The 10602-nt window shown below is 48.3% G+C and overlaps 1 pseudogene; it reads right to left on the bottom strand.

Moving 5' to 3' along the window:
• Window positions 1–1544: 1544 nt before the first annotated feature.
• Window positions 1545–2215, bottom strand: LOC102761309 (annotated as a pseudogene).
• Window positions 2216–10602: the final 8387 nt, after the last annotated feature.

Below are 10602 nucleotides of genomic sequence, written 5' to 3'. Positions count from 1 at the left end.
CAATGCAACAAGGTGACAGGTGAGGCAGAGAGCTTGTCTTATGGGAGGCTAGATGACCCCATCGGAAATACTAGGGGCGTCGGTCATAGAAGGTAGGCAGGTGGCTCAGTGACTATGAAGCACAATGCCTCCACAATTCCAACGCCATGCCTCCCAGGGAGTCTAATCGTAGCCATAATCTCCTATCGCTCACCTACAGGGCTCCCGGGCCTCACCGACTGCTTCCCCCTGCCTCATTGGCTCTCCTCAAACAGGTGTTTCCCACTCACGTGATGGCATGAGGTAGCTGCCCTCAGCACCCTGAGAAAGTAATGAAAACCCAGCAGCTAGAACCAAAGCAATCATTCAGATATTTTAGCCATAAACTTCCCTTTTGCTTCTGTTAAAAAATATTTGGGGAAAATCTGATATGTAATTGTCAAGTTGCTATATTTTCTCATGTAGTCCTCAGAGCCATCCAAAGCCAGTATTATCATCATCCCCATTCCACTGGCCTGGAGACAGGTTCAGAGAGAGGAGCCAACTTTCTGACTTTTCTCAGTTTGCAAGAGCTAGTTAGCTTCATTTATTGTGTAAGCTACGTGAGGGCTGGCAGGTATTTTGTCTGTTTGTCCATGTCTATGTTCGTCTGCTGTATCATAATCAATGCTTGTTGAATGAATGAATTAGTTAGTTAATGAAGTGGCACAGCTGGAGCTTGAAACCAGCTCTTTTCATTCCAAATCGGTGTGTTTCTCACTACCATGGTGACCCATACCACAAACAAGGAATAGTTGGTGACTCCTTCTGAGGCACTTTTATGAGGAAGTGAGGGGTGTAATTAGCCCCTTAATGTGGACATAAATTCCCTGCGGCTCCAGTTAAAATGTATATTCTGATCAGCTGGTCTGGAAGGGGCCTGAGGTTCTGCACTACCAACCAGCTGGCAGGGGCTGTCCATGCTGCTGGCTTGTGGACCATGCTGTGATATCATGGGGCTAGGTCATCAGTGATGAGGAAACCAGGGGTTAGGCATCTTACATGGGAGATGTAAGTCGAGAAGAGGTGATAAAGAGCTTTGACCTGAGGACTTGAGTCCAAGTCCTGCCTCTGCCCTTTGTGTAGAATGTGGCCCATTGATTACTGCCCTGAGCCACAGTTGTGTTTATACAGCCTTATTTAAATATCATTTACATACTATGTCATTCACCTATTTAAAGTATACAATGCAATAGTTTTTAGTATATTCGCAGAGTTGTGCAACCATCACCACAATTAATTTTAGAACTTTTCATTACTTGGAAAGGAAACCCATTAACAGTCATTCCCCATATCTCCCTCTCTCCAGACCCTGCAACCATGAATCCACTTTTTGCCTCTAAGGATTTACCCTTTTTGGACATTTCATATAAAAGAAATCACACAACATGTGGCCTTCTGTGACAGGCTTATTTCCCTTAGCACAATGTTTTCAAGGCTCACTCTTTTTCTTTACCAAGGCTTTATTTCTACAAATCACAGCTGATGAACACCAGCCCCTTCACAAACGCAGACCATGCTCCAACTCAGGCGTGGGGCACCAGTCTGTGAGGAGAGCTGCTTTCAGGGATGGGGGTGGCAGGACAGGTAGAAGCCTGCAAAGTGTAAAGTACTGGGTGGAGAGGGGTCAGGGCCCGGGGCCTCAGCCAGAGCAGCCCAGCAGCCGCACTGTGGCATTTAATCATCCGACCCACTTCCAGCTTGCTTTTGGGGACTGGCAAATGCAGCTTGTCCCCACATTGGTGTCCCATGTCTGAGTGCACGCAAGCAGCGTAAGTTCTCATTCCCCTGCCTTTTTCATTTGAGACCAGGTTTTTGTCTGCCTAGCCTTCTTTAATGCAATACAGGGTAGGGCACAAGTAGGTTTGTAGTTGTTCATATGGAAAAATAATACAATAATTAATAAATAATAATATAAGGGTAAACTCTGTTTTACATACTCACAACTGTAAATCTACTTTTGCCCACCCTGTATTCATATGGTTCTCTGCTTACGGCTTTCTGCTTGTAGAACAGGCAAAACATCATCAGGTTTTCAAGTGGTGGATCCTGAAGATGGGCCCCAGAGATTCACTTTCTTCCGCTCATGAGGTTGTGTTTCAGCTTCTGTCATCTTTTGATCTAATTCATCCAGCATTGGCTTGGTCAACGCCCAGCCCACTGAGGGAGCTTTTTAGCTTCTTTTGAATTTAGGCATTTTTCTGCTTCACCAGGGAAGGGAAGTTTTCACCATTATTTATTCAAATAGGTTTTCTGTCCCTTTCTCTCTTCTCCTGCTGGGATCCCAATGATACGAATGTTAGTATGCTTGATATTGTCCCAGAGGTCCCTTACGCTATCCTCATTTTTAAAATTTTTTCTTCTCTTTGATCTTCAATTTGGTGATTGCCACTATCCTCTCTTCCTGGTTGCTGGTCCATTCTTCTGCATCATCCGACCTGCTGTTGATTCCCTCCAGTATATTTTTCATTTAAGTTGTTATATTCTTCAGTTCTGACCAGTCCTTTTTGTAATTTCAGTCTCTTTGTTGAAGTCCTCACTAAGTTTATCCACTTGTCTGCAGAGTTTGATAAGCATCTTTATAACTATGACTTTGAACTCTTTATCTAGAAGACAGCTTACCTCCATTTCATTTAGTTCTTTTTCTGGGGTTTTGTCTTGTTTCTGTTTGAACATAGTCTTTTGTCTCCTAATTTTGCCTCTTTGTTTCTAGGTATTAGGTGGGTCAACTACATCCCCTGGTCTTGAAAAAGTGGCCTTATTTAGAAGGTGTCCTGTGTGGCCCAGTTGTGGAATCCCCTTTGTCACCAGAGCCAGGTGTTCCCTGGACTAGTGTGGCCTCCTATTGTGTACACACTGGCAGGCAAGGATGGTCCCTGGCCCAGTGGCTGTGAAGCCTGGCCATAACTGCTGTGGGCTCATTGGTGCACAGGGCAGGCCTGTGGTGTAGCTGGCTGTGAGCCTAGCCACACTATTGCAGACACACTGCTGCTGAGTGCTGGTGTCAACTGAGATGTCCACCGGATGTGTCAGGGCAGGAGCTGCTTGGAGGGGTGACAGCCTGGGTGGGTCCTCAAGGAAATGCCAGGATGGGGTGAACAGTGTCAGCAAGGTTAAGGTGCCTGCCTGGGTCAGACCAACTAGGTGGAGGAGAGTCAAGATGGGGGAAATAAGGATGCCCAACAGCACTTCTGACTGAGCAGAAAGTTTCAATGGGTCCTTGTTCCTCTAGCACACACCCTAAAATTAGTCAGTGCATCACCTTCACCAATGACCCAGGTGATTTTCTTTATTTTTATATTGATTTGAGAGAGAGGGAGAGGGGAAGGAAGAGGGAGGGAGAGAGAGAGAGAGAGAATAACCTATTGTTGTTCCACTTACCTATGCATTCATTGGTTGATTCCTATATGTGGTCTGACTGGGTGTCAAACCTTCAACCTTGGCGTACTGGAAGGCACTCTAACCAACTGAGCTACCTGGCCAGGGCTGACCCGGGTGCTTTCCAAACTGCTGTCTCTGTGCTGGGACTGAGAAAGACTGCAGCCTGGGTTTCTTACAGCTCTTTGGCTGTCCCTGGTGTAAGTCCCACTGGTTTTCAAAGCCAGATGTTATGGGGGCTTCTCTTCCTAGTGGCGGTGCCCCAGACTGGGCTGGACCCCTCACTCTTCGGGGACAACCTCTGCAGTTGTGATATCCCTCCCACTTGTGAGTCACCTCCTGGGGAGTGGGGACAGGGTAGATCCTGACTGGACTTAGTCTCTACCCCTCCTACCCATCGCAGGGTGGCTTTTTCTTCACATCCATAGTTGTGGAAAATCTGTCCTGTGAATCTTCAGGTCATTCTCAGAGACAGCTGCTCTGTATGAAGTAGTTTTGGTGTCAATGAGGGGGTTGAGCTCAGGAACTTCTTAACTCTGCCATCTTGAGCTCGAAGCCAGGAGCCTTGCTCTTGGATGCCAATTTAGCTTGTCCGTGAAAAGTTGTTCCTTTTGTGCACTGCCCCACAAGAAATGCGTTTCTGGATTGCTGAGTCACTGCCCTCTATCTTTTTACTGTTAATGATGTCATTTGCATAAAAAATTTAAATGTTGACTAAGTATAGTACATCCATTTTTTATTTTCTTGTTGGGCTTTTGGTGTCGTATCTAAGAAACCATTGCCATAAAAAGAGAAACCACTGCCCAGTCCAAAGTCATGAAGATTTGCTTTCTGCTAAGAGTTATGGTTTTAGCTCTTACATTAAGGTCTGTGGGCCTCTTCAAGTTAATATCTGTATGTGCTGCTTTTTAGGGCTCAAACCTTATTCTTTTGCATGTGGGTGTCTAGCTGTCAGCACCATTTGTTGAAAAGACTGTCCTTTCCCCACTGCACTGTCTTGGAATCTTGTTGAAAATCAATGGACCATCCATATGAGGATTCAGAGCATCAGACTTTTATCTTTGAACTCAGGATAAAAATTAATGCGAGTGTCCTATTGCTATTCCGAGGGTTAAGTGGAATAACTCACGTGAAGAGCTTCCTATACATGGCCTGGCACCTGGAAGGCACACAGGCATTGTGCAAGGATGTGGTGATGAGGAAGACAGTGCGGGTGCAGGGGGCGGGCTATTCTCTCCTGGAAGGAGTGCAGTGCTATGGAGCCACAGCAAATTCTCTCTAGGAAGTCACAATACGTTCTATAAAGTAACAATCCTTCACTCCTCCCAGCCCTTGCCATGCCAGCAGGACCTGGCCCATCACACCCAACCTGGCCAGCAGGCATGGAAAGAATGACTCGTCTTTTCACGAAGATGGACGATGATCTCAGGTGAGGGGTAGGGGCTTGGAACAAAACGTCCTTGGTAACAAAGGCTTGGAGGAAACAAGGCCCCAAACAGTGGTTTCCAGGGAGGCCCCTTCGCCCAGATCTCACTGGGCCCCGTGGCCTGCGGAGCAGCTGCAGGAGGCATTTCTTCCCTCCAGAGCCTGGCTCGTCCTCAGGCTTCTGGAATCCTTGGTGAAGTGTGCGAGGGAACCCAGGCAGCCAGCGCCTAGGGGTGGCGTCCACCTGCCAGTGCCGGCTCAGGACCGCACTCGTGTTGCTCTGCTGTGGGCTGGGGCTGAGGCTGAAACCCCTACCCTCCCCCAAGGGCTTTCTGAGCAATTTCCAGAGGCCTGGCCTTCCCACATTCTCTCTACCAGAACGCCCTGTGCAGCTGGACTCGATGGAGCCTCCGTGAATGGGAACCCATGTCCCACCTCCTGGGACAGAGTGGGTGCCACTTCTTTTCACATGGTGACATCATGCCTCTGGCCGCAGGGAAGACCTGGATTCTAAGCTGCTTCTCATACTCTGGGAACCCTGCTTGCACCGAATTCTACTTCCTGCGCAAAGTCACACGCAAAATTAATTAGATAGCGTCCTGGTGAATTATCCTTCCACCTGAGCTGCTGCTACAGCCTCTGCCACCCCATCAGGTGCAGGTTCTCGTCCCTCGAAGTGGGGCAGTGTCCTTCTCTCAGAGGCCCCCGCATCTGCTCCCCCTCCGAGGCCCTCAAAACCCGTCTCTCTTCGTGGTCACACATGCAGAACCTCTCGGACCAGATAGCACAGTGTGTGGCACTGCTGGGAAAGTCTGATTTAGTCCAATGCGGGGCTGATGAAGAAGAGCCCAGGTCCTCCCTCTGGGCAGCCCTCCTTGACCATAGTCCCCACAAAGCCGGCGAGGTGTGTCAGTCTGGCCAGGATGGTGTGTTAGTCTGGCCGGTCACATCTTCTTCCAAGATACAGTCCCCTGCAGCCCCTGCCACTCTGGGTCAGGCAGCCCCAGCCCTGCAGCCCCCATGTCAGTGCCTCTTGGCTCCCTGCTGTCATTTCGGGGTCGTACATCCCGTGAGGGCAGGGACTGGCTGTCCTGGTCACTGCTGAGTGCTGGCAGCTAGTGAGAAGCCTGGGGCCTTGCTGACTGGCCACTAGTCAGTGTCAGGTGTGGTCCCTGGGGCCTGGCTCTTCCTGTGCACTGTGTCCCTCCCTCCGTCTGCTAGTGAGGGGCTTTTGTAGCACCTTCCTCACCTGGTTTCCTCCAGCATAATATGCAAGCCCTCCGCTGCCCCCCACTGGCCTGACTCCTTCCCAGGGAGCTGGTCCTGCCACTCGTCCACTTGGCCTGTCCCCGCTCCTCTGTGGGAGCCGTACCTGCCCGCTGCCCTGCCCTGTCAGGAGGAGGCTCTGGAGCAAACAGCCTGGGCCTTGGTCCCTGGACGGCCCTGGTGGCTTGGGCTGTACCTGAGGGAGGGGGCTGTGGGGCAGCAAGGGCTGACGCTGGGCTGGCTCTCACCCCCACTGGCCCGTTTCCTCAGGGTGCGGGCATGGCGTTGTATACAGTGGATACTGTGGACAGGAGGGAGAGCAGATGCCTGGCTTTTTAGGAGAGCCCACGGGGGCTGGCCATCATGTCATCCTGGCACCTGTGAGGGGCATGGCTGTTTGCCCACTGTCCCCGGAGTTGCGAGGGTATAGGTGTGCTCACTGTGGGAGCTACTGGCAAAGAAAGGACTGAATCAATGAATATGGAATCGTGGTTTGGGGGGTAGGTGGGGCAGAAAAGATGGCTTCTCCCCACATGTTCTTGCATCCAAGTTGGCTTCATGAAGCAAAAATAGCAGTTGAGCCTGTTTTTTTCAGCTTCTCATTTTCCTTCAAAACAGAGCTGCATTTCATCAAAACCTCTAAATATTTATTTTAACATTCTTCCTATAATTTAAAATTATTTGCTGTATTCTAAGGGATGTTTCATGTTTCCTGTTGGGCAATCGCTTTTTATCTCCACTGAGCAGCCAGCAGTCTCCATACCTTGTCATGAACAGTGGGGGGCAAAGCTGTCATCTCCCAAAGCTGGGGTGTCCCCTTCGCACGCAGGAGCTCCAAGGCTCACGAGTGGATGGCAGAGGCGAGGCCGCCTCTGGTCGCCCCGGGCAGCCTGTGGCGGGAGGACAAGTAGGTTCTGGTTCTACCATGGCCGGGGGGGCCAGGGGTAAGCTGCTTTGCCTTTTTTAATTTTTCAAAAAATTTTATGAGAGAGAGAGAGAGACATCCAGGTGAGACAGCTGCCTCTTGTATGCACCCCAACTGGGGATTGAACCCACAACCCTTTGGTGCACAGGACAACACTCCAACCAACTGAGCCACACCAGCCAGGGTCCTGCTTTCCCTCTGGCAAGTCAGTTTCTTCAAGTGCCCACTCCTGGGGTTTCCCACATCCCATCCCACGTGCTGACTACGTGTGCAGCATCCACTTGCCTTGGAAACCATAGGAAGGGACCAGCTTCCTATTCTTTCTAATACCGTGGTTGTGACCAGGGGAGACTGGCCAGGCGTTAGCTAGTTGCTTCTAACACTCACTGATCTCCCTTTTAAGCAAAGAAGCAGCAAATCTCAGGCCCGGAGACTATGGTGGGCAAGAGGATCTAAACTAGAATTTAAGGATTTAAAAATGAATATTTTAAGGGTGTGGAGCCCGCTGCCTTGCCAGCCTCCAGGTCCTGGGCCCTGTGCCATTCCCACCAGGGGCCCGCGGGACATAGGGAACCCCCAACTGACAGGGGCAATAGGGAGCCTAGGAAATATAAAAACTTTTGTTGATTCAGTTAAAGGTTCAATGCTGAAGGTACAATGATTTGTTTTTGCAGAGCTAACATAAATTCAAATTTTGGTGGCATAGTAAAAACAATATTTTTGCTGAATTGGGACATCTATGAGGCAGAAATATGCTTGGAATCAATGCTGCCCACAAGCGATAATTGCATCAGAATATTCTCCCAATCACAATAGAAGCCGAGGTTGTCCAAACGTAGAACTATTAAGTAGAGAAACGAGACCACAAATCTGTGTGATGAAGCCCACATGGCGGTAAGGAGCAGGAGCAGCCTAAGCCAGCAGCCCCTGCTCTCTCCTGGGCTGGCTGCCCTCCGTGGGCGCAGAAGGGTCAGAGTCTGTGGCCCACACGGCTTTGAATTGCTTTGCGAACGGGTCCTTGCATAATATTTGCATTTTGTTCAAAATTTACTGGAAACTTCACGTCTTTCAGTGAATGTTGTACTAGAAAAATTCAGTCCCTGAAACTTTTGATGAAGCGCTTCATGGGAAGATGCCGAAACGCTGCCCTACCAGAGCCGGGGAGGGGCAGAGGCTGGCACCTGGGGTTGGCTTCCGGGCAGTGCCACAGTCTTGCTCTGGAATGTTCTGGGCTTGAAGAATCTTCTGATGAAGTTCACATTTTTTAATTGGATACGTTTACTAGTATATTCTCTACTCAAATAGAATGTAGTTGAGACAGCCCAAGATTTTAAAACATTTCAAAAGAATCCCAAGTTGATGAGTTTTGGCTTATGGAATATTTGTTGATGAGACGGTCTCTTAATGGAGACAGACAGACAGCACCTGCTCAGATATCCAGGCCGCAATAGCCACAGGAGTCCACATGGGAAATCAGAATGGAGAAAACCCTCCACTTTAGTCAAATTTCCTCCGAGCTTACCAGTCTTACCGTACTGCACACCGCCGATAAAAAGAGCAGTTTCTCACCCTGGCCGGGTGGCCAGTTCGATTCCCGCCCGGGGTCCGTGCCTGGGCTGTGGGTGGGTGAGGGGCATGAGGAAGGCTGCTAATGGGTTGGTGTTTCGTCTTCACATTGATGTTTCTCTCTCTCTTCCTCTCCCTTCCTTTCTCTCTAAGAATCAATAAACTATTCTTTAAAAAATTAATAAAAAGGAAAGTATGCAAGACCACTTATACGTGTCCAGAACTTAAAAAAGAGTATTTTCTCAATAAAATATTACACTTTACACAATCAGTCAAAGGTTTCAACATGGTTCAATTTATCAATGACAAAGTTCAACACTGAAGAAGATTGAGAATAATTTAAGAAAAAGAAAACTAATAATTAATGAAAACAAATTCTTTAAAAAATACCAGTGACATAGTGTTAGAGGCAGATATGCTTGCATAATTTATTTTTGACAATGGTTTAAATAGACCTATTTTATAGGTCCACCAATAAAGAAAATAAAAATGTCAGACAATAAATAGATATTTCCAAAAGTGTATATTTTAAAACTTATTTTTATTTTTTAAATTTTTTTTATTGTTTTCAATGATAGGAAGGGAGAGGGAGAGAGAGATAGAAACTTCAACGATGAGAGAGAATTATTGATCAACTGCCTCCTGCACACCCTCTACTGGGGATTGAGCCTGCAACCCAGGCATATGCCCTGACAGAGAATCAACAGTTCATGGGTCAACACTCAACCACTGAGCCACACCGGCAGGGCTTAAACTTATTTTAAGTGCTGCCTTTTATTCTCCCTCGTGTCTTGGTTTGCTTGATAAGTTATATTGTCACCCTGGTTGCATAACATCCCATCTGTGGCATTATTCTTTTGTTCCCTTTGTTTTCCTTTCTCCTTAAGGATACACAGATATCTTACTCATTTTTGTTCATTATTTACCTCATCCAAATATCCAACAAATACTTAGTGCCTACTCTATGCCAGATATTGTAACTCTGTAAACCCAGCAAGTGGCAAGGTCTTAGCAAAGTAAGGTTCTTTAAAGTTGGATGGATAGAGGGGCGCATGGAAGGATGGGTGGATGGATGCGTGAATGGATGGATGGCTGATCCTGGGTGTGTGCATCAGTGGGTGAGTGCACGGTGGATGGATGAGAGTGGATTAAATGTAGTGATTAATGAGGGCATCACTGATGCTTTAAAGGCTAGTTTTCTCCTTTTCTACGTCTGAAGCATGTTCTCCTGGTTCATTACAACACAATCTCATGGTTGGCTAGCTCATTCCACATTGTTTTGTGGCTCTGTGAGCTCCTGTTCATCAGAGAAAGTGGGTGAGAAACCAAGAGTGTGTCAATATAAACCTCCCAAACCCTGCTGGAAACAGATGGACTTTGGGGTTCTGAATGGTGGTCTGTGGGAGCCTTTGTGAATGGACAGGGCACTTTACCCGTGGAGACCAGGGCTGGCCAGGGGCCCTTTCAGTGAGACAGGATCATGTTCTACATCAAATGCAGCTTCCAGATTGACTCTGAGCCGGTAGCAGGCAGCTGAGACCCACCACACCTGTGGACGAGAACCTTGCCTCACACAGATCTCTTTTCCAATCTAGGACCCATGCCCATTAACTGAACACCTCCCCCAGGAGGCCGCCCATCGCCTGTGCATATAGAGTACACCTCCGGCTGCCGTGGGTTCCTCCAGCCCTTGGCTCACGCTGCCCCAGGCGACCATGACTGATCTTACTAGTATTCATCCAGGTCCCCATGAGCTTGGTGTTCCCTGGTGCTTAGCGAAGGTAATTGAATGAGGGTGTTGCTGCAAGATTGGCTTCTTCTCCTCGTTACCGTTTCGGTGAGGCACTCACTCAGGAGTCCCATGGTCAGAAGCTTTGGAAATCCAGGCCTTTGAGCTGTGTAACCAAGTCAAATCCCAACTTCTCAGTCCCTAGAGTTTTAGAGGAAACAACTATCAGAACACTGATGATTGAGCGCTCACTGTGCCGGCACTAGGCCCAGTGCTCTGTGCACATTAGCTCTGT

Source organism: Myotis davidii, unplaced genomic scaffold (assembly GCF_000327345.1).
Source record: "Myotis davidii unplaced genomic scaffold, ASM32734v1 scaffold77, whole genome shotgun sequence".
In the NCBI taxonomy this organism is placed as follows: Eukaryota; Metazoa; Chordata; class Mammalia; order Chiroptera; family Vespertilionidae; genus Myotis; species Myotis davidii.
The sequence above is the reverse complement of the archived record's forward strand: the minus strand, read 5'-3'. Positions and strand labels throughout refer to the sequence as shown.